The 25656-nt window shown below is 40.6% G+C and overlaps 1 protein-coding gene across 39 annotated transcripts in view; it reads right to left on the bottom strand.

Moving 5' to 3' along the window:
• LOC112214694 (receptor-type tyrosine-protein phosphatase delta) overlaps window positions 1–25656 on the bottom strand; it is a 905847-nt gene that overhangs the window by 350275 nt on the left and 529916 nt on the right. For all 39 annotated transcript variants that reach the window (XM_042298333.1, XM_042298345.1, XM_042298336.1 and 36 more), the window contains exons 6-7: window positions 22098–22209; window positions 1058–1102 (exon numbers count right to left, since the gene is read on the bottom strand). The gene's annotated coding sequence lies outside the window, so the exon portion shown is untranslated. The remainder of the gene's footprint in view (window positions 1–1057; window positions 1103–22097; window positions 22210–25656) is intronic.

Here is a 25656-nt window from a genome sequence, read left to right as displayed (position 1 = left end):
ACAATCCTCTGTCCCATGTAGCTCAGTTGATAGAGCAAGGCACTTTCAACGCCAGGGTTGTGGGTCCAATACCCACAGAGGACCAGAATGAGAATGTATGCACTCACTACTATAAGACACTCTGGATAAGAGCGTCTGCTAAATGACTGTAAATTATGTCCAAAGCAGATGTTAAGGCAATCAACTATTTTAGATGTAAATCTGTTAGACAAAGTCTTAGTGGTTTAATGTTTTGAATAGCAACGTAGACCGTTATCAGAGTTGTGGAATGATCCAAACAATATATAAACAAATGTTAATTCAAATGTTAATTCAACTCGTCTCAAACTTGTGCAGTCTCAATATGCTGCCCACCTAATTCTTCAGATGTCCGCAACGCAATCCAGCCAGCCACTTCATTCCACTACTTCATTCTTCTGATATTCCAAATACATCCTCCTCACCAGCCACATCCCTATCCAGTCTATCTCTCCTAGTCTCTCTCCTCTGTGACAGTCTCATCACGCTCTATCAATCAGGCTTCTGAAGCCTGGCACACAGCACAAGGCACGGCCAGTCTGGCCTCATCAGAGCCAGTCAGTCTCCCTCTCACTCTCTGTCTCTCTAAAAGGCTTGGCTTGGCAGATACAGACTTTTCTCTTCACTAACCAAGGGAGAGATGGCAGAACAATGATCCGAGCTGAGACATCTGATTTGGGATTGATTCCGTTTCAATGTAAGAGATTGATTGGAAATTATTTCAGTGAGGACTATTTTATATGTTTCTTTTCAATTCAGAGAAAGACTATTTATTTAGGTGTAAATGATCTGAAATGACTGATTTTCAAATGGAATTAATCCCAATCCAAAGGCTAACTGAAATCATAATGAATTTATTGTATTGTTATACCCATTGTGGCTAATCTATTGTCCACACCTTAACAGAATGATGGTGTGGGCTACCAGTGTCAGGCTTGTTAACCTACTCAGGCAGCTCTGGGACTCACTGTATGGACAGAATGGCTCCAAATTGACAATCACATTTCAACACACCACCACATCCATCTCAAACTCTTACCTCCTCTCAAGCCTCATCCTGTGGTTGTTGTCTCAGGAAAGAGAACTGGAACGACATGAGAGAGAGAGAAAATATTACAATTTTTGTAATTTAGCAGACACTCTTATACAGAGCAACTAGGGTTAAGCGCCTTGCTCAAGGGTACATCGACATAATTTTAACCTAGTCAGCTCAGGGATTCAAACCAGTAAGTAAACCTTTCATTTACCGGCCCAACGCCCTAAACATCTATGACTCAGGAAACATAACATCTTGTCACAGAAATACTAGTATTAATAAATCATATCATCATATTTCAATGTTGATTTGTTTATGGAATTAACCATTATGTAACAACTATGTAACAACAAAACAATGTCTTATCATTGGCACCATTTCGGTGTCAAACTCCCGCTTGGCAGGTAATACTACTTAGCAGAAATATTGATCAGCTTTGGGGCCTGATGAAAACACATGTAATTACATGTGAGATATTCAGAAAATATACTATTTACTGTGCCGAGCAGATTTTTTCAGGCTATTTCCTGCTAAATGCATTAGCAGATGCTGCAGTGCCCATACAAGCCTGTGGACTAATATTCTTGTAAATGATTAGCTGCTTATTGAACCAAAGGAGAAATGTGCTTTAGGTTGTTCTGACAAAATGACTCATAATGAATGATACAATTATTTTGTTTTGCCAAATTGGGTGCACCCTAATTTCAGTCATCATGCTTAAGACATCATGATGGTGGTGGCTTTAATTGTATGAGAAGGACCTCCTTGAAAACTGTGGAAACTGTGGCGGACATGAGTTGCCATGGCAAGACCACTGATTTGAAATGTATGAGTGCAGTTCTTTTAATTTCCCCAGGAATTTTATGATCATTGGATTAATCATATCTAAGATGTGAATGTTAGTCATAGCTGACAAATCAACCTGAACTTCTCATGGCCTGAACCTTCTCAGATGTCTGCATTTGCATAAACCACTGCTTTCAATTACTTTAAATACATTTCACAAGTAGGGGAGAGCGGGGCAAGTTGAGCTGCCCTTGTTTCTAGGAAAACATACACCAGATGAATAATTTTACCAAATATTTAGGAACAGGTCATCATTTCAAGGAGTATGTGAAGGAAAAAAAAAACACATGGAAAAAGTGGTAAGCAAGTTAGATTCAAAAAATTTTTTTTTTCAGTACAGAAATTTGTTGGTGGCTTAACTAGCCCTGTCATGCAGCTTAACTTGCCCCGGGTAAGTTGTGCCAAGGGACCACTTTTTCTGGACAAGCTATGCTTTCAAAACTGCAATGTTTACATACATTCTGATCATTTCCAGTGCCCCTGCACATTGACTCTGTACTAGTACCCCCTGTATATAGGCTCGCTATTATTATTTTACTGCTGCTGTTTAATTATTTGTTACTTTTATTTTCAATATGTTACTCATCTATTTTTTACTTAACACTTATTTTTCTTAAAACATTGTTGGTTAAGTGCTTGTAAGCATTTCACTAAGGTCTGTTGTATTCGGCGCATTTGACAAATACAATTTGATTTGATATATATCATCCTGAAATATATGTAGATATATTTGATAGAAATAATACTATATTTCCCTTGATGGAGTGATGCTGAAGGTAAAAAATGACTCAACTTACCTAACTCTCCCCTAAACAGAGGATGGAAAAAAAGTAGTTACGCAAGCAAGGGGGTGGTTCAGTCTGGGCCCTCAAATCCTGCCTGAAACAATACTGTTGGTTTCATAATTCCCCTTTACTTTGTTCACCTGATAAGCCCTGTCCATACTAACGAACACACATATTGAAATGTAGAACTGGGGGATATTAGGGGACGGCCATTTTGATGTGGCAAGGAATAAATAATTAGGACCCGATTTGGCCCTATAATTATAACATTATCACAAAGATAATGTTAAATGAAAATGAACAACGTTTTGATGGATTCCTTTGCCAGAAGATAGCACAGAGGTTGGGTTGGCCGAGCAAGGAAAAAGACGAAAAAAATAAAATAATAATTGCAGAAAAAGTGACAAGAAAGATATCGGCACAGTTTCCTGTCCGGGGCACAGCCATATTTCATTACACAGCACTGAGGCTTAGGATGCAATCAAGCATATTTAGCTGTCCTCGTCTCGGCCCAGAGCAATTATTACTCCCCGTTTTTTTACTGTGCTCTGCCATGGGGAAAATGAAACTCGGTACTTATCAACTCAGTGCATAGACAAGTGACTGGGGCGAAGGCAGCTGGACAGGACCCGAGCCATAGGTTACCTTTGAATCCATTAGCTTTGTAACATCAGCACATTGGTGAGATAGAGCCATAACCATAAAAATGGCACCCAAAAAGGCATTGTTATTTGCATTAATATTGGACGAGGCCAAACAGAGGGAAAGATCAAGAAGGGAATGTGAGGGTTTATGACCTGTGGCAGCGCTTCGCTGTCTGCATCTCTGAAATATCTAGCCCTACACTTGTCAGGCTTTGTGCCTGATTATATTATCATGGTTGGCGATCAATGGCACTACATCATCCCTCAGCCCTAAAGGCAAATGTGACACACAGGCTTACTATAATCTGACTTACCGGATCGGTGATCTACCAGTTAAAGTTCTTGTTGATAATATTTCCATTTTGAGATTTTGCCATTAAGCGTTATAGCAGTCTATCATGTACATGTATTTTTTTTTCAGTTTGCAGAGAAGACATATCAAAACATTTAGCATGTCATTTTTTGTGTGATTTTATATAGTTATGTACAATGTAAGTGACAATGTAAAGTGGCATTTTAGCATACCTAATTTTGAAAATCATTGACATTTGAATTTGAGTAGTATACACTGACAGAGCAGAGTGGACAAAGAGCAAGGCCTAAATGACTGGTAATTTGTGCATCGGCCACCACAACAGTATTAAAGTGGGCAGGTGCATAACTGGAACTATGTCAGTCAGTGGCATACCAGAGTATATTTAAGACATCCCCCAGCTTCATCCCTCCTTCATAACCTGGTGTAATGAGACCCCTGATAAGGGTTTTGAGAAGATCCCAAATGTAGGAAGTCTGAGGTAGTCCAGGGAAACTCACAGGCCTTCTCTAGTAAATCTAGTCAAATTAAACCCTTCTCAAAGGTTTCTGAGGGGACCTGCAGTGAACAGGCAGAGACAAGGTGAGGTTCTGGTTTAATCTCTGAAGGTACTTGAGAAACTCCACCACTTATTTCTGTTGGCATTTGCAATATATGTACTAGGCTAGCTTGCAGAGTCCTCCATAATACATCACACCCAAGAAAAATATGACTTCAGCATTCTTCAGAATTCTGATTGGTATTAAATCAAACCAAATTTAATTTGTCACATGCGCCGAATACAACAGATGTAGACCTTACAGTGAAATACTTACTTATAAGCCCTTATACAAATAGTCTGGGTAGCAATTTGATTAGCTGTTCAGGAGTTTTATGGCTTGGGGGTAGAAGCTGTTTAGAAGCCTCATGGACCTAGACTTGACGCCACAGTACCTCTTTTGCTTGCGGTAGCAGAGAGAACAGTCTATGACCATTTTTTAAGGCCTTCCTCTGACACCGCCTGGTATAGAGGTCCTGGATTGCAGGAAGCTTGGCCCTGGTGATGTACTGGGCCATACGCACTACCCTCTGTAGTTCCTCGTGGTCGGAGGCCGAGCAGTTGCCATACAAGGCAGTGATGCAACCAGTCAGGACCTCTCGATGGTGCAGCTGTAAATCCTTTTGAGGATCTGAGGACCCATGTCAAATCTTTTCAGTTTCCTGAGGGTGAATAGGTTTTGTCGTGCCCTCTTCACGACTGTCTTGGTGTGCTTGGACCATGATAGTTTGTTTGTTATGTGTACACCAAGGAACTTGAAGCTCTCAACCTGCTCCACTACAGCCCTGTTGATGAGAATGGGGGCATGCTCAGTCCTCTTTTTTCTGCAGTCCACAATCATGTCCTTGTTATGATTGCGTTGAGGGAGAGGTTGTTGTCCTTGCATCACACAGTCAGGTCTCTGCCCTCCTTCATATAGGCTGTCCCATTGTTGTCTGTGATCAGGCGTGGTGTTGGAGTTGTGCCTAGCCATGCAGTCATGAGTCAACAGGATGTATAGGAGGGGACTGAGTACCCACCCCTAATGGGCTCCTGTGTTGAGGATCTGCTTGGCGGATGTGTTACATTCCCTTACCACCTGGGGGCGGCTCGTCAGGAAGTCCAGGATCCAGTTGAAGAGGGAGGAGTTTAGTCCCAGGGTCCATAGCTTAGTGATAAACTTTGAGGGCACTATGGTGTTGAACGCTGAACGGTAGTCATTCTCATATAGGTGTTCCTTTTGTCCAGGTGTAAAAGGGCAGTGTGGGGTGCAATAGAGATTGCATCATATGTTGATCTGTTGGGACGGTATGCAAATTGGAGTGGGTTTAGGGTTTCTGGTATAATGGTGTTGATTTGAGCCGTGACCAGCCTTTCAAAGCATTTCATGGCTACAGACGTGAGTGCTACGGGTCGGTAGTCATTTAGGCAGGTTACCTTAGTGTTCTTGGGCACAGAGACTATGGTGGTCTGCTTGAAACATGTTGGTATTACAGACTCAGACAGGGAGAGATTGAAAATGTCAGTGAAAACACTAGCCACGTGGTCAGTGCATGCTCGGAATACACGTCCTGGTAATCCGTCTGGCCCTGCGGCCTTGAGAATGTTGACCTATTTGAAGGTCTTACTCACATCGGCTGTGGAGAGCGTGATCACACAGTTATCCGGAACAGCTGATGCTCTCACGCATGTTTCAGTGTTACTTGCCTCGAGGTGAGCATAGAAGTTATTTCGCTTGTCTGGTAGGCTCGTGGCACTGGGCAGCTCTCGGATAATACCTTGAAATAACTTGAAAAATAGAATGATTTGAAAAGGTGTAACTTTGCATTGGGAATTTTGATCCGTATACTAATGCAAATCCATGTTACACGTGGTTACGTTTATGCTACCTTACCTTTAAGTATCTCTCCAAGAAAACATACCATGATGATGGAAAGTAGACACCAAAATATCAGAATATTCCATTGATATTGTGGAGCTAATGGTCCTTGTTTAGTCCAGAGGCACCGGTGCCAGCCGAGCGCATTAGTATCCATCTGGGGGGACTTGTGTTCTTTCGGTGGCAGTATTTCCATTCCGAATCCTGTCTAGTTTCTGGGCATCCTCCCCAAACCCATAACTCAAAACTCCCCCTACTCCCCAGCGATTGGCCTGTCATAATCATCAGCATTATACTTCCTCAATGGGCCTGATTTACAAATGTGGACATGGTAGCTGCACGGCACCAGGGGTAAACTCAGGGCTATCTCCTATCTCCCAACCCATTTGTCTTCATACTCCATCACTATGAGGACTACTGTTAGTGAACCTGAGATTCCAAACAGCATTACGAGGACGTATGACATAAGCATTCTCCAAAAACGGTATACTGTAGGTCTACCTTGTGAAATGTTGAGGTCCGTCTCCTATCACCCAACCCATTTGTCTGTACTCCATCATTATGATGACTACCGGTTGTGAAGATAAATTCCAAACAGCATTATGAGAACATATGAGGTACAGTAAGTATGTTCACAGTAGGTCTCCCTTGTGAAACCTTGACTTTGTTGACCTAGGAGTGTGGGATCCAGTTCCTGGTGTATAATTTGCATAACATTATATTTTTATGATACAAATATACTAAAGGTCATCAATTTGGAATATTATCCTAGAAATGGGCCATTATCATCTAAATTGTATTCCTAAACTCACAGAAAAGTGTTGCAACTGTGGCTACAAAGATAGTCATTTGTGCTGTTTATCCAAGGCTATGTTTGCATTTTTAACATTGCATTTTTTTGACAGCATACATTTATGACACATTCTTTTGAATGCAATATTCAAAAAGACTTTGATCATGGTTGAAAAGCCTTTGGGTAAACCCATGACCCTTTCTTCACCCCCCTCACCCACACAATATGTAATACAATATATCCGATTAGCCTGTATTTACCCACAGTTCTGGGCATCTTAAATGATAGGCCGCATAAATATAATATAACACACACACAATAGCATTTATATGTGGCTTCCAAACCCCTTGTAGATACTGTAGCTTCCCTTCGGTTATCACTGTTTGAATATGGCCAGCATATTAAAAGCACTTGGTATATACGGGGGAAGACTGAAGAAAATGTATTTATGTTTAGAATATTTCTCTAGAAAGATGGGGTTCTTAGCAAAGCCTCATCTTGGCAAACATTTTTTTTAATTACTTTTCCTTTTTGTGAAAAATAACATTCCAATGTGAGTAAAGAAATGGAAATTACTAATCTACTCAGCTTTCACCAGGGATAGCTTGGGATTGGACTGTTATTTCGTTGGACGGTGTATACCATGTGTATCCCGTACATATCACTAATAGAACTTGAAACTTGAACGTGTTGAATTATGTGTTGCAGGCAAGTCTGGCAATACAAAAAAAGTACATGGAAAATGCCATCCATACACAACTGACAGCTTCATTAAATGAATTAATTAACGAATAATGGCAACATTGTTTAGTCGTGAATGAATGAATGAATGATCCAAATCAATCAGATCAGATGAATGCAAGTCAAAAGAGGCTTCCCCTCCGTTCATGTCCTTCTAAGGGACCCTACTATATAAGGCTTTGAACATGTTGCTTTAAGCCAACTTTGTCTTTAGATCAGTGGAGGAGAACGAATGAAGACAAGGGTACGACACCACCTAAGATGTTGGGGATGTAGGAGAAGCTGGAGATGTCGGAGAAGAGAAGATAGGCCTTTACAGTCAAGAGAATGGACACCTGTCAAATGATGGCTTGGGTGTCTTCTATAGAATCTGCCTATTCACCCACAAGACGCACACAGTCACTCACTCAATTAAAGAGAATGCACACACATACTTAGCCCTTTGAACTCATAGCGTGTATTGAAAATTGACAGATCAGGTTGAAAATGACAGATTTGGGCACTGATAAATGCCTTAAATGGAACGCATTGGATGTACTGTAACATGCTATACATGACGTCAAAGCTCTGGCTCTGCGCTTCACAGGGTTTTGACTGACAGACGTTCTGAACTTGAGCCCTGTGCGCAACAAGAAGTTGCCCCCATCCCTCCTGCTAATTCGCCAACTTTTGCACATTTTTTGTTGCCTGGGTGAAATGCTGTAAATTAAGAGGACTATGTCTTTTGAAAGATGAGACGTTGAGGATTATAATAAATACCGCTTTGACGTCATACAAGCAAGCCAAACACCCAATATGCATTTCACATTTCCATAGCATAAAACTCATGTAATATACACTGTCAACGTTTATGATCACTATGTTTGATGTACAGTCACAAGATGACATGGTGTCAAACGCTGGGTTGTTTTGAACAAAATGAGCCTATGTTTGTCTATTGTGAAGAAAGAACGCCCTGAAAAGAGCTGCATTGGCTCATGGGTGTGTGTGTGTGTGTGTGTGTGTGTGTGTGTGTGTGTGTGTGTGTGTGTGTGTGTGTGTGTGTGTGTCCGCCTCTTCTGGCACTCCTCATGTGGAAGGCGTCTGTGATAAGCTCAGGCATACATTCTCACACTGTTGAGTTGGAGGCTCCATGGATGAAGAATGCAGGAACATGAAATCAACCAACCAAGTGGGTTTGGCAGCAGAGAGACAAATAGATGCCTACAGTCCACATAATAAAATGCATTAAGTTATAAGTTATTCAGTATTTTTATAACCTTGTTTTAAGTGGTACTTCATCCTCAAAACATTAACATCAGTGAAATTAAAACAATGACAAATGGCTAATTCATCAAATCCTCTTTTATATAATCTACCTTCTACACAACTCTATGTTTCTATTTTGGGGCAGAGAAATACCAGGAGTTATTTCAGAATGAGAAGAACAGTCTCTCCATTGCATCAGATGAACAAACCGTGATGTGGGCTGAAATGATACATGTTTTTGATGGACAGAATGAAGAATGTAGGTGGCGAGACTTTTGACAGACAAAACCGGTGGTGGTGGTGGTGTGAAAGGATGAGAGGAAGCACGAGATTCAAGACGTGCTAGTCCACAGACTCCCGCTCTCCTACCGCGGTACTCTGTCAACGACACGGACCGGTGAACAGACAGATGGCGAGGGTGACGCCATCGGACTTGAGACGAGAGGAGCACGAGAGGAGCGAGAGAGGGAGGAGGTGGAAGAGGAGGTGAAAAAAATAAAACAACAAAAAACGAAACAAATGTGAGGAAGAGGGAGGTTGCGGTGAGGGGGGGGGACGACTTCCTTCGGGAGAACATTAATCTTGCATGAGCTCCTTTGCATGCACACACAGGCTTTGTACTTCATTACCGCTGTAAATACAAGTTCTCGCCATCACTTTTCATTCCCGCACACGACGGGAGACGTCATCTAAAGTGAAAGACCTGGCTCCATTTTGAAGAGGAGGGGTAGAACATTTATATTTCAAAAGTGCTTAAAAAGGAAGAGTAGTCTTTCAGGGGGAGAGAGAGATATTTTACATTGCTAGACTGCCATCTACTGGAAATGTATTGAACTACATAGAATATCACATTCATATAAATATTTGTTTTGTTTCTTGCAACATATAATCATACTTACCACAATTGTCTTCTTCAAATCTGAAATGTATGTTTCTAGATAACCCTAAGTGTGCTTGAAATAACTCAAATGTGGTACGTCTGTATTACAAAGCCTCATCTGTACAAGATTAACTAACCAGATAATTCCCTAAACAATCAAATGTAACTGTTTAAAATGCTATTTGTCTATTTTTCATTATTGTCTTCAAAATATGAAAGCTCAATTTGACAATGAGAATTTAAGCAAATCAAATGCATTAGGTATACAAATGATAAATAAGATATACACCGAGTATAGTAAACATAAGTAACACATTCTTAACACTGAAAGGCACACATTCGCAATCCATGTCTCTATTGTCCAAACTTAAAAATCCTTCTTTACCTGTCTCTTCCCCTTCATCTACACTGATTGAAATGTCGATTTAACAAGTGACATCAATAAGGGATAATAGCCTTCACCTGGATTCACCTGGTCAATCTATGTCATGGAAAGAGCAGGTGCTCTTAATGTTTTGTATACTCAGTGTATATACAGTACAGTACCAGTCAAAAGTTTGGACACACCTACTCATTCAAGGGTTTTTCTTTATTTTTTTACTATTTTCTACATTGTAGAATAATAGTAAATACATCAAAACTATGAAATAACATATTGAATCATGGAGTAACCAAAAAAGTGTAAAACAAAATCAAAATATATTTTAGATTTCTCAAAGTAGCCACTCTTTGCCTTGATGACAGCTTTGCACACTCATTCCAGCTTCACCTGGAATGCTTTTCCAACAGTCTTGAAGGAGGTCCTGTGTATGCTAAGCACTTGTTGGCTGCTTTTCCTTCACTCTGCTGTCCAACTCCAAACAATCTCAATTGGGTTGAGGTTGGGTGATTGTGGCGGCCAGATCATCTGATGCAGCACTCCATCACTATATTTCTTGGTCAAATAGTCCTTACACAGCCTGGAGATGTGTTGGGTCATTCCCATGTTGAGAACCAAATTATATTCCCACTAAGCGCAAACCAGATGGGATGACGTATCGCTGTAGAATGCTGTGGTAGCCATGCTGGTTAGGTGTGCCTTGAATTCTAAATAAATCACAGACAGTGTCACCAGCAAAGCACCCCCACACCCTCACATCTCCTCCTCCATGCTTCACAGTGGGAACCACACATGCAGAGATCATCCGTTCACCTACTCGGCATCTCACAAAGACACAGCGGTTTCAACCAAAAATCTCAAATTTGGACTCATCAGACTAAAGGACAGATTTCCACCAGTCTAATGTCCATTACTCATGTTTCTTGGCCCTTCTTCTTATTGGTGGTATTGGTTTATTTGCAGCAATTTGACCATTAAGGCCTGAATTACGCAGTGTCCTCTGAACAGTTGATTTTGAGATGTGTCTGTTACTTGAATTCTGTGAAGCATTTATTTGGGCTGCAATCTGAGGTAGAGTTAACTCTAATGAACGTATCCTCTGCAGCAGAGGTAACTCTGGGGCTTCCTTTCTTGTGGTGGTCCTCATGAGAGCCAGTTTCATCACAGCGCTTGATGGTTTTTGCGACTGCACTTGAAGAAACTCTCAAAGTTCTTGAAATTTTCGGATTGACTGAGCTTGTCTTAAAGTAATGAAGGATGGTCATTTCTCTTTGCTTATTTGAGCTGTTTTTGCCATAATATGGACTTGGTCTTTTACCAAATAGGTCTATCTTCTGAATACCATCCCTACCTTGTCACAACACAACTGATTGGCTCAAACGCATTAACAAGGAAAGAAATTCCACAAATGAACTTTTAACAAGGAACACCTGTTAATTGAAATGCATTCCAGGTGACTACCTCATGAAGCTGGTTGAGAGAATGCCAAGAGTGTGCAAAGCTGTCATCAAGGCAAAGGGTGGCTATTTGAAGAATCTCAAATATAAAATATATTTGGATTTTTTTAACACTTTTTTGCTTACTACGATTCCAAATGTGTAATTTCATAGTTTTGATGTCTTCACTATTATTCTGCAATGTAGAAAATAGTCAAAATATAGAAAACCCTGGAATGAGTAGGTGTGTCCAAACTTTTGACTGGTACTATTTATATACATTGTCATGCAGGCAAACAAATAATCAATAAACAATACTTTTTGTATATTGTGATATTTGTTAATTGTTGTTTATACAAAATATATGAATATTTTTTTCAGTCTACAGTTCATAGCCTCTATATGTGGCTCTATGGTTCTCATTCAATGAAGCAATAATGAAAGGTTACAATCTGTATCCACAGTGTGACACAGTGTGACATCACAAGTTTGATCTTAGATTGCTATTCAATAAGGAACAGCACCATCATGTGGATGTATTGTAATTGACTGATATAAACATAAGCCCTTACCAATTTGAACCAACAAGGTAAAAGTGTTCGCTTTAGCATTTTTTTCAAAGAGAGCAAGGACATTTGTTTCATTGATGTTCATCCCCCATTTCACATGATTCTGAAACGGAATGAACATGTTCGTCATATTCACCTTGCTGACCTTTTTTGGAGTAAACAGATTTATAAGGGGGTAACTGTTTAATAATGACCTACATATTCACTAATTGTCTGGTTGATAATTGAGGAATTAGTTGTATCTTTGCCAACAGTAATAATTATCCTTGTTCCCACTATTAATCACACTATGCTGTGCCAATGATATGTGCATTAGGTGAACTATAGACAGAATTATCTGTGAGACAGGACTCAATGTGTGATTTCTGATGGTGTCAAGTCTAGTTTCCTGGATATTGCAAAAGCTGTATCGGCGGAATTGGTACTGGGACATGTTCTCTTTACTATTTATATACATAGTATTGGCATATCTGTTAAAACTTGTAATATTCATTTGTATGCAGATAACACTATGTATGCCATTGCCCCAACTGTTGACCAGGCTATGTTAGATCTGCAATGGGACTTTGTTGCCTTACAGAAAGCCCTAGTTGGTTCAAAACTTGTACTTAATGCGGGAAAGACTACATATACAGTGCCTTCAGAAAGCATTCATACCCCTTGACTTATTCCACACTTTGTTGTGTTATTTAAAAAGAAATACAGAAATATTTAATTTACATAAGTATTCACATTCCTGAGTCAATACATGTTAGAATCACCTTTGGCAGCAATTAAAGCTGTGAGTCTCTCTGGGTAGGTCTCTAAGAGCTTTTCACACCTGGATTGTACAATATATGCAAATTATTATTTAAAAATATATTCAAGCTCTGTCAAGTTCGTTGTTGATCTTTGCTAGACAGCCATTTTCAAGTCTTGCCATAGCTTTTCAACCAGATTTAAGTCAAAACTGTAACTAGGCCACTCAGGAACATTCAATGTCGTCTTGGTAAGCAACTCCAGTGTATATTTGGCCTTGTGTTTTAGGTTATTGTCCCACTGAAAGGTGAATGTGTGTCCCAGTGTCTGTTGGAAAGGTTGTTCTCAAGGATTTTTCCTCTGCTTAGCTCTATTCTGTTTATTTTTATCCTAAAAAAACTCATAGTCCTAGCCGAAGACAAGCGTACCCATAACATGATGCAGCCACCACCATGCTTGAAAATATGAAGAGTGGTACTCAGTGATGTAATGTGTTAGATTTTCCCCAAACATAACACTTTGTATTCAGAACTCAAATGACATTTCTTTGCCAAGTTTTTTGCAGTTTACTTAAGTGCCTTATTTCAAACATGATGCACATTTTGGAATAATTTTATTCTTTACAGGCTTGCTTCGTCATTTAAGTTGGTATTGTGGTGTAACTACAATGTTGTTGATCCATACTTAGTTTTCTCCTATCTGCAACTGTTTTTCCTAGCCACCGTGCTTCTACTCCTGCATTGCTTGCTGTTTGGGGTTTTAGGCTGGGTTTCTGTACAGCACTTTCAGATGATGTACGAAGGGCTATATAAATACATTTGATTTGATTTTGATTTTATTTTAAAGTCACCATTGACCTCATGGCGAAATCCCTGAGCGGTTTCCTTCCTCTCCGGCAACTGAGTTAAGGACGCTTGTTTCTTTGTAGTGAATGGGTGTATTGATACACCATCGAAAGTGTAATTAATAATGTTACCATATTCAATGTCTGCTTTTTTTTACCCATCTACCAATAGGTTCCCCTCTTTGCGAGGCATTGGAAAACCTCCGTGGTCTTTGTGGTTGAATCTGTGTTTGAAATTCATTGCTTGATTGAGGGACCTTACAGATAATTATATGTGTGAGGTCCCGAGATGAGGTAGTCATTCAAAAATACACTATTATTGCACACAGAGTGACTTGTTAAGCACATGTTTACTCCTGAAAGTTTTAAACTTGACATAACAAAAGGGGTTAAATACTTATTGACTCAAGACATTTCAGCTTTTCATTTTTAATTAATTTGCAAAAATGACTAAAAACATAATACCACTTTGACATGATGGTGTATTGTGTGTAGGCTAGTGACAACATCTCTATTTAATACATTTTAAATTCAGGTTGTTACACAACAAAATGTGGAAAAAGTTTCAGATTAACTACATATTTATTCACCGGAGGCTTCTCCCATCGATTGGGTTCCCGCCTATACATATCTGGGAATTTGTTTTGAAAAAGTCTTCTTGTTCAAAAAAACACATGGATGAGCTAATTAAAAAGCCAAGACTTAAATCGGGCTACTTTTTTAGAAATAGATCTGGACTCTCCCTAAATAGCAGGAAGCAGACTATGGTGACGCCAATTACCAGATTGCAGGAGCCACTACTCTTAAACCTTTGGATGTCGTTTACCATAGAGTCCTTCACTTTAACACAGATGACAGTTTAAACACTCATCCCTACATCCTGTAATAAAAGGTTGGCTGATCCTCATTGAAGCACCGTAGATCACTTCATTACTCCCTTTTTGTTTAAAAAGCTCTACTACAAAATCTTCCAATGTACTTAACTTTGTTGCTAAAGTATAAAAGAATGAGTTATCAAACCTGCTCGCAGGGTTGGTTAACTCTTGAGGTCCCTCTGGTCTCGGCCAGTTTAGGTGAAGCCTCTTTTTAGTGACCCCCATTGTTGGAATAACCTGCACAATTCCTTGCATTTTGATTCCTTGGTGCCGTTAGGGCAGTTTAGGACAATGGTTTGGAATTAATTATTTGAGGATTGCAGTTGTTTCGATTTATTGTAGTGGGAATGATACCCTAGTCAGGGCTACCCTGAATAAATCAAAGTTTAGAAAGAAATGTGTGTCATAGAGGCCATGTATGTGCATTTTACATAGTAGGGGCCATGTACAACCTAGCTGAAAATGTTTGTGAAGACAATACACTATGAACAGTTATGATTCCATTTTATAACACTTTCACCTATAGGGCACATCTCAAATCCATACCGCAGTATCTAAATAGTAGCAATCAAAAACACTGCTTAAGCATTAATATGGTTAACGGAGTCTAGCCACACTCTTTACATCAAAAACAGGAAGAGCAACAGCTACCCTTCCTGGGGTCCACACAAAACATTAACCAAGACATAATACAGAACATTAATAGACAAGAACAGCTCAAGGACAGAACTACATACATTTAAAAAGGCCCACGTAGCCTACATATCAATAAATATACAAAAACGATCTAGGTCAAATAATGGAGAGGTGTTGTGTAGAGAGAACTAGGGTAAGTGGAAGATCAGACATCTGCATTTCCAAAGGCAGACAGACAGCCCTCAGCGGCCATGCACTCACTAATTACAAGTCAGACTCCAGTTATGCGTAATGAAAAATTAATCTGCCTTAAATACAGAAACCCCCTAGAAGAGCCTTGAGAGAAACTCTGGGATTTAATTAAACTCATCAAATAATAGAGTTCGGCTAGAATTCATCCTTCACCCATGATTTCCGTTCAGCAGTTTAACTAAGCGATTTTACCCAAAACTGCTCTTGTATATATTTAATGCTCATAAATGCTGTGTTATACTGAATACAGGAACGGAACCTACTCAACCAATAAAGCATTTTGGACAGACATATTAATAAAGTAGCTTAACTGATTTTGAGAAAAACTGATTTGGAAATTCTGTGGGTTTGGTTTAAATACTGTATATATACTGTATACTGTATATATAAATAAGTGTTATTTATATATATATATATATATATATATATATATATATATATAAAAAAACACTTATTTATTATTATTATTTTTATATATATTATTCTTGATTTATTATTATTATGATTTTTAAGCCTGTCACATCTGTGAGTGTGGAATGTGTTTTGTAATATATGCCTTTTGACGGGGTATGGTAGTAGGTGCCGGGCGCAAAGGTTTGTGACAAGAACTGCAACACTGCTGGGTTTTTCTTGCTCAACCTTTATCTTGTGTGTATCAAGAATGGTCCACCACCCAAAGGACATCCAGCTAACTTGACACAATTGTGAGAAGCATTGTAGTCAACATGAGCCAGCATCCCTGTGGAACACTTTAGACACCTTATAGAGTCCATGTCCCAATGAATTGAGGCTGTTCTTAATGTATTGTTCACTCAGTGTATATGTGGCTGTTTATCAAAGTTAACTGGCTGAGAAGTCATCAATTTAAGCTTCTAAACATAACTCTTCCATACATATCGGAATTCCTTTCTTCGGTTTTGATATTGTCAATGATCCACCAAGACCTATAGTCACTGTTTCTGTCTATTGAATGCTTAGCTAGCAAAATACCTACTCTGTATTGGTGAATGACCAAAGTTTGGCTTCTTGAGGATAACTGACTCAATACAATCCCTAGAAACTGGACCAGGGCCAGGAGTTTCACCTTCAATTGACATAACCAGAGAGAACTCGTACCTCACAATAATGTCTACTAACATATCAAATATTCCTGCTTACACACTATTCTAGATGTATTTATTCCTGATAAAGGTACACTGACAAAAGTTGACATTTTCACAGACCAGGCCCAAATCCCCGTCATTCGCGTGAAGAAAAGAGAGAAATACAGGGGGTGGAGATCGAGGTGCCTTGAGAGAATTCGTCGGCGGGTGGACAAACCGCCTCTACCATCCATTCCATAAATAAACTGGATGATCTACGATCAAGACTATCCTACCAACGAGACATAAAAAATGTTGATATCTTATGTTTCACCGAGTCGTGGCTAAAGGACGACATGGATAATATAGAGCTGGCTGGGTTAACCACGCATCAGTAGGACAGAGCAGTTACATACATACATTCTACCAGCATGGAAAACCAGATGGAAAAAAAAACTCTAGACCACCTTTACTCCACACAAAGAGATGCATATAAAGCTCTCCCTAATCCTCCATTTGGCAAATCTGACCACAATTCTACCCTCCTCATTCCTGCTTACAAGCAAAAACTAAAGCAAGAATTACCAGCAACTCTCTTAATACGGAAGTGGTCAGATGACACAGATGCAATGCCACAGATTGGAATATGTTACAGAATTCGTCCAATGGCATTGAGGAGTATACCACCTCAGTAACCTGCTAAATCAATAAGTGCATTGATGACGACGCCACCATAGTGACCATACATGCATATCCCAACCAGAAGCCATCGCTTACAGGCAACATCCGCACTGAGCTAAAGGCTAGACCTGCGGCTTTCAAGGAGCGGGAAGCTTATAAGAAATGTTGCAATGCCCTCAGACAAACCATCAAACAGGCAAAGCATAAATACAGGACTAAGACTGAATCATACTACACCGGCTCTGACGCTCGTCGGATGTGGCAGAGCTGGCAAACTATTACGGACTACAAAGGGTAAACCAGCCGTGAGCTGCCCAGTGACGCGAGCCTACCAGACGAGCTAAATGCCTTTTATGTTCGCTTTGCTAATGACACCATACTCCCTGTGGCCAAAAAAGCAAAGGTAACCTGCCTAAATGACTACCAACCCGTTGCACTCACGTCGGTAGCCATGAAGTGCTTTGAAAGGCTGGTCATGGCTCACATCAACACCATCATCCCGGAAACTCTAGACCCACTCCAATTTGCATACCGCCCCAACAGATCCACAAATGACGCAATCTCTATTGCAGTCCACATTGCCCTTTCCCACCCGGACAAAAGGAACACCTATATGAGAATGCTGACTATTGACGACAGCTCAGCGTTCAACAACATAGTCAGTCACCCAAGTCATAGACTGTTCTCTCTTAAAAGCTTCTACCCCCAAGCCATAAGACTGCTGAACAATGAATTAAATGGCCGCCTGGACTATTTACATTGACAACCCCCCCTTTGTTTTTACACTGCTGCTACTTCCTGTTTATTATCTATGCATAGTCACTTTATCCCTACCTACATGTACAAATTACTTTGACTAACCTGTACCCCCGCACATTGACGGTACCAGCACCCCCTGTATATAGCCTCATTACTGTTATTCTATTGTGTTACTTTTTATAGATTTTTTTTACTTTAGTGTATGTAGTAAATATTTTCTTAACTCTAATTCTTGAACTGCATTGTTGGTTAAGGGATTGTACTGTAAGTAAGCATTTCCTGTTAAGGTCTACACCTGTTGTATTCGGCGCATGTGACAAATACATTTTATTTGATTAGATTTTCAATACAAGCTGAATAAAATGTGCACTGTCCTACAGCTGCCATCTTCAAACTGAATGATACTTAATCATTTAAATGTGTATTTCACAGCAGCCTGCACAGTAATACAAAACATTACACATTAAGTTGGTTATAATAAGACAGTTGGAATGCTCATTATTGTAGATTTAGCTTCCATAGAAAGGAGAAGGCTCTTATTCATAAAGCACGTCAAAGTAGAGTTTTGGTTTAGGTCCCCTCTTTTATTCATTATGATTTAAAAGGCATAACTGATCCAAAATCAGCACTCCTACATCTAACAACACTGGGGAAATAGCTTCTAGTAAACATATTGTCCATGTCACTGTGTCCTACTTCAATAAACAAGGAGCACACACACACACACACAGACATAAACAAACATACAGTGCCCTCCACTAATATTGGCACCCTTAGTAAATATGAGAAAAACGGACTATAAAAAATGTTTCTTTGTTGTTTTTCCTCTTGGTCTTTCCATCAAAATATTCACAAAAATCTAACCTTTAATTAAAGTAAAATAATTGAAAGAAAAAATACATTCTTATCATAAAACAAATATATTCTCAAATATATGTGTGCCACAATTATTGGCACCCCTTCATTCAATTCTTTGTGCAACCTCGCTTTCCCAACATAACAGCGCTGAGTCTCCTATAATGCGTAATGAGGTTGGAGAACACATGGCAAGGGATCTGAGACCATTGATTTTGAGGTGTGATCATTGTCCTGCTGGAAGATCCATCCAGGGCCCAGTTTAAGCTTCCTAGCAGATGCAGTCAGGTTTTGATTGAATATCTGCTGGTACTTGATGGAGTCCATGATACCATGTATCCTAAGTAGTTGTCCAGGGCCTTTGGAAGACACACAGCCCCACAACATCAAAGATCCACCACCATACTTCAGAGTGGGGATGAGGTACTTTTCTGCATGGCTATCTTTCTGTCTACGCCAAACCCACCTCTCGTGTTTGTTTCCAAAAAGCTATGTTTTGGTCTCATCTGACCATAGAACCTGGTCCCGTTGAAAGTTCCAGTAAAGTTTGGCAAACTGTAGGTGCCTGAGTTTGTTGTTTGTTGACAGCAAAGGCATTTTTATGACAACCCTCCCAAACAACTTGTGGTTATGTAGGTGGCGTCTGATCGTAGTTTTGGAGACTTTCTGACCCCAAGACCCAACTAACGTCTCCATCCTCCTCACTGTGCGTGGGGTCAATATAGAGAAATGTCCTCTTCCAGGCCCATTGTTGACATCTCCGGTTGCTTTAAACTTCTTAATTATTGCCCTGATAGTGGAAATGGACATTTTTTTTTTGTCGCACATCATTACTATAATCTCGGGTCTTTCCCATAGTGATGGATGACTTTGAGAACTTGGCCGGTGTGTCACCTCATATGAAACAAGTCACGGCTTACCACTTCAGTGTTCTTAATCACTCAGGTGAACTTAAATACATCAAATATGAATGGGAATATACCTAAGTTAGATTTGACTCATAAGAATTTCTAGGGGTGCCAATATGGTGAAATAATGAAACTTTTTTTTCATTTATTTCACATTCATTTATTCAATCATTTTATTTCAATTAAAGATTTGGTTTTTGTAAACATTTAGAATGAAACACCAAGAGGATAAACAGCAATATTAGTGGAGGACACTGTACACACTTGAGTCAGGCACAAACCTGTGCACACACACACTAACACACACATGCATATGCACAAAGACACAAACACACAGACATGCGCAAAGAAACAGGCACACACACACACACACACACACACACACACACACACACACACACCGGACACAATTGCCTGAATACCTTTTCAGAAAGCTACTGTCCCTATCTTTTTGTCAAAGAGGAGTCAGAGAAAACAACTATTTTTAGGAGCAGGTTTAATGTTGCTGAGAGGAGAACTCAGCCATCCATGTCATGTAATGCCATCAATAATTTAGTGCTACCAAATCCACAGTGTTAGTGGAAAGGACATGGTTTTGGGGGAAAATAAACCTCTGCAATTTGTTTTCAGGTGATGTCTTTACAACACCCATCTCTTAATCATAATGGCAAGATTCTACTAAACTAAAAGTTGTTAACAATATTGTCAGGCTTAAAATCAACTATACAATGTCTGTCTGTCTGTCTGTCTGTCTGTCTGTCTGTCTGTCTGTCTGTCTGTCTGTCTGTCTGTCTGTCTGTCTGTCTGTCTGTATGCCTGTCTGTCTGTCTGTCTGTCTGTCTGTCTGTCTGTCTGTCTGTCTGTATGCCTGTCTGTATGCCTGTCTGTCTGTGTGGGTGCCTGTCTGTCTACTACACCAAATGTATATCTATGTGTGTTTGAGTTTATGTGCTGTCTCTCTACCTCTGTGTTCCCCAGTCGCTGCTTGGTGCAGAGTGAAACAGTAAAGCTGGGGGAGATAGCTTTCAGAAGCTTACATAAAGCCACTGGACTTAATAATTCATGGAGCAAAAATCCCTCAGTGCTCAATATTTATATCTCCCTGAATGTGTTCTGTGACTGTGAGCCCTGTCACAGTGCAGGCCAGCAGAGGGGAAACTTTTACTTTCTACTTTTCATATATATTTCCACTTTCTTTCAGAGGACAGGTTTCACATTAAGGGCCTGTGGCACAGAGAGGGAGATACTGTATTTCCCAGTATGTCTCAGAGTCTGTATGTGTATACCATGTGGTAGCTCCCTGTGTGTATAGGATGATGATAATTGTGACTCCCATCCTTTGGGTTTTTTTGAGTCATGTTGTTGCTCTGCAAAGAGACGTCAGGGTGATTTCAGGAAAATGAAAGAGAATATGACTGGACTTTCAAACTACTGGATAGGACACACACGCAAACACATCCTCTCTTCTATAATCCTGTGACGATAGCAGCCAATGCATATATCGGGGTGGTGGACTGTTAACATGAAAGAACCCAGAGGGACATATTAGTTGGAAATATTGTAGAGATCGTGCACCGCTCATGCTGACATTTACAAGTCCTTGCTGATCTTTCCGCTGTGACAACTAAACGTCTTTGCCATCAGATCAGCCTGAGTTCCTATGGCTGAGTCGCAAATGGCACCCTATTCCCCACATAGTGCACTACTTTCAAAAGTAGTACAACATATAGGGAATAGACTGCCATTTGGGACATAAACTATGTAATTCATCTGATTAATGGAAGACTGATAAGTCTTAGCTGCAACTAAACGGTTGCATCTAAATGGAATGAGGGAGCAGGATCTGGGTATGAGACAGAGACAGAGTACTATCTGATATAATGGATTGGGTGAGCTTCTGGTACAGTGGAAGAGCAAGCTTTTAGATGGGCTTAGTGTACTATCTGATTCTAGTATGGGTAAGGCATTACACTACAGTGCTGTATATGCTGACATGAAACCTTTCAAAATAAGAATTGAGTCTGATAGAATGAGTCTATAAAGCCGTATTGAGAAATCATTCTGACCTGACAAATATTGTCCCTCAATGAAAAATCAAAAAGGTAATTCAAGTTCGAGCAAAGCCGCGAATGCTGGCTATTGTTAAAGTATAGGGAGACACTAGCTTAGTAGAGGTTTGTCCTCACTCTTATATCTAAAAAAAATCAGAGTTCAAACACGTTCCTACTCAGAGATCCATTTGAAAACATTTGCTGGTGTTTACTGTTTCTTATACTGTTTATGGTGCTTTCAGCACTAAGAAAGTTGCTCTTCATGATACCCTGCAGAAGGGCAGAAGGTTTTATTGTGCCAGAGATTTTATGAATGTGGGCCATGAACTCACCCAGAACTGAGGCTCCTCTGTTCCACTCATGCAGGTGGCAACATTCTGCCCGATGCCCAAGCTTCGTCCTCGCCAACAACACCAGTATGACCAATACCCCCTATGCCCCCACCTAACAGACAGAGAGACAGAGACAAAGAGTAGAAGAAAATGACAAAAAGAGATAGAGGAGACGAGATAGTTCATGTAAGAGACTGTACAGTGTATCATTTGATCAGTCACTGATTAAACAGTGAAAACCAGTAAACACTGCAGCCCTCCAGGACTGACATGATGCAACTCAACTCTAAACAAACATAAGCTGCTTTCACCAGGGATGACACTAAACCTACTTAAAAATGCAGACCAGGATCTGAAGCTCAACAAATGTGCAATACATTGTAGAAATTGGATTCGTAACAAATCATCCGAAATGTATTTAATATATATTTTTGAATAATAATAATTTTGCAGCGCTCAACATATCATATGAAATGGATGACGCAGTACACCAAAAGGTTCTGGAGCATCACTTTAATATTAAGGCCTAAGTTGTTTCATCCTGCAGAGAGCTGGTTGTGTAAGGATGCAGCCTGGCATCCTTGATCAACCAAACATAAACTATTCGGTTTCACCAAAATAACGTGTCCTGTCAACAGAGGCATATTCAATATCTCTAGGAACAATCCTTATGATTCGTCGGGTTGAATGTGTCTTTTGCTATCAAATAAGCGTTTAAAACAAGTTTTTTTACAGGGTCTCCCATTTCCGCCTGTAGAAGTGGGAACTTACGCGGTAACTAACTCTCACATGACTGCATGGTATAGAATGGACAACAATGGCAGCCCACATGGGAGACCATGGATAAAAACCTGTTAATCACTTATTTGATAGCAAGGACACATTCAACCAATGGGCTAATTGCCGGGTCCTCTATCTAGTCTGCCGTGTCCTCTATCAAGCCTGCCAGGTCCTCTACCTAGCCTGCCGTGTCCTCTATCTAGCCTGCCGTGTCCTCTACCTAGCCTGCCGTGTCCTCTACCTAGGCTGGCGTGTCCTCTACCTAGTCTGACGTGTCCTCTACCTAGCCTGCAGTGTCCTCTACCTAGCCTGCCGGGTCCTCTACTTAGGCTGCCGGGTCCTCTGCCTAGGCTGCTGGGTCCTCTGCCTAGGCTGTCGTGTCCTCTACCTAGCCTGCCGTGTCCTCTACCTAGGCTGTCGGGTCCTCTACCTAGGCTGTCGGGTCCTCTACCTAGGCTGCCGGGTCCTCTACCTAGCCTGCCGGGTCCTCTACCTAGGCTGTCGGGTCCTCTACCTAGGCTGCCGGGTCCTCTACCTAGCCTGCCGGGTCCTCTACCTAGGCTGTCGGGTCCTCTACCTAGGCTGCCGGGTCCTCTACCTAGCCTGCCGGGTCCTCTACCTAGGCTGCCGGGTCCTCTACATAGCCTGCCGGGTCCTCTACCTAGGCTGGCGGGTCCTCTACCTAGGCTGGCGTGTCCTCTATCTAAAGCAGGTGATTGGAGTATAGTTTCAGGATTTCAATAACATATTCAATGGAAAAAAATCTCTTGCATTATTTTACGTGGTTAAACGCAGGCCCAAATCTGACGTGACTTGGGATAAATTAATAATATTTTTATGTGGCATGACTTTTTTAATCAGGTGATGTGTGTATTGTATCATAATATCAGTGTTAGATCAGGGAGTGTCTCAGAGAGAGAGGGAAGCAGAAAGACGCAGAGACTGCCAGTTTGGGCAGGAGGACTGTGCTGGCAGGGCTCCCTATCCCCAGGGGCGAAGAGCGATGGTGCATCATGCCTTGCTGCCGTGTCAGTCACATGACCCGCGGAGTAAGAGTCCCCTCAAGCTGCATAATAAATCATCTCAGTCAGGCTGGCTGGCAAGCTCCCTTGAAATGTTCACACACACACACACACACGTGTGTATAGATACACACATGAGCGTACACATACACGTGCAAATGCGCACACACTCACACCATCTCTCGCACACATGCCTAAACACAAACACACTAATATACTCTCACATGCACACAGGCTGCTGGAATCATAAAGAGGCAATGTCTTTACTCACTGACCTACTGAGTATCCTAAATGTGGGCTTTATGCAATGAAAATATGGTCAAACATTTAGGTACCTGACATAATGTCTTTAACACAACATCAAGTGTGCCATTTTCTTGCGACAACTGACAAGGTGTGAAATATTTTAAATATCTACTTGAAATATTAACCTGGTGACAAAACCATTTGTTAGTATAGCATTTGTTTAGCAGATACATTTTTACGTGACATTCGGCTAGCTGTCAGTTGACATCAACTCAAACTATAGTCCACTATAGCTCCGCTCCATTTGCCATTGGCAGAAGTTGGTTGTCATAAAGGGTGTTGATTTGTGCCACTTCAACTTGAGTGTAGTCTTAAAAGCGAATATTACATATTCTGGCAGGTAGCTCTACTGTAAAAGGGTTACTGATTGTCTTTAAAAGTACCCAGCCACTCATACATAACAGGCCTCCACAACTTATAGTGCCCGTACACGACACAGTAGTTTTGCCAGTGTCAACTACTTAGCAACAAAGTTCGTTTGATGGCCCCTTTGTGTTTTCCTAACCCATGTATTTACTTTACATATGTATTGTAGATGTCCCCTCTTGTTTTGATCACCTCGCCACCTGAGCAGAGAGAAAGTAGCTTTTAAACCACAACACACTGGAGACACTGAAACACCCACCTGGGGAGTGAAATGTGCTGTAAAGCGTCTAATGCCCTGGCGTGCTTAGTCCGAATATTTAACACACAGAACAAGAAGAATCTATTCTGGACTGCAAGACAACCACTAAGAAATATAAGTGCAGCAAGAGCCATCTCCCTTGAGCGCAAGAGAAAGGTGTTATGGGAAAAAAAGACCAGGCTATATATTTAAGGCGAATAGCAAGCTTCGAAAACTTTCCGGCAGCAGTTGATGAGTTCAATGGAGATTCTGTAGACACAGAGAGCATTTGCACTGGCGTATGGCGTACTCCCCTGCCTGGGGAACGGGTACTGGGAGGCTAACAGGCGCACCAATTACAACTGTACCCACAATCCTCTAAGGGGACATAGTTCTGCCTATTGATCTTAGACATGCCCCTTATGGTCATGTATTCATGTTGACATGAGTAATTTTTATTACCGTTACATAATTATTTATTATAAATCTGCAACATTAAAAGGAAGCTCAAGGGTGAGTGGTTATGCAATGTAATCTGACTTGAGTCATACATTAAAAAAAAAAAAGACAACATCCAGCTTCTTGGAGAAAGAAAGTATAAAGCCGTTGGATACAGATTTAAAATGACTTCCTTTTACATTTTAAGGCAGCTACTGTACACGACTCAGTGAATGTCTGAATGGCAGTATTCATAGTAATGCAGTATTCATAGCAATGTATTTAACTTGGTGAGAAGAGGGGCGGGGGCGTATGCCTTGTGATTAATGAGACGTGGTGTGATCACAACAGCATACAGGAACTCAAGTCCTTCTGTTCACCTGACTTAGAATTCCTCACAATCAAATGT

Source organism: Oncorhynchus tshawytscha, linkage group LG15 (assembly GCF_018296145.1).
Source record: "Oncorhynchus tshawytscha isolate Ot180627B linkage group LG15, Otsh_v2.0, whole genome shotgun sequence".
Classification (NCBI taxonomy): Eukaryota; Metazoa; Chordata; class Actinopteri; order Salmoniformes; family Salmonidae; genus Oncorhynchus; species Oncorhynchus tshawytscha.
The sequence above is the reverse complement of the archived record's forward strand: the minus strand, read 5'-3'. Positions and strand labels throughout refer to the sequence as shown.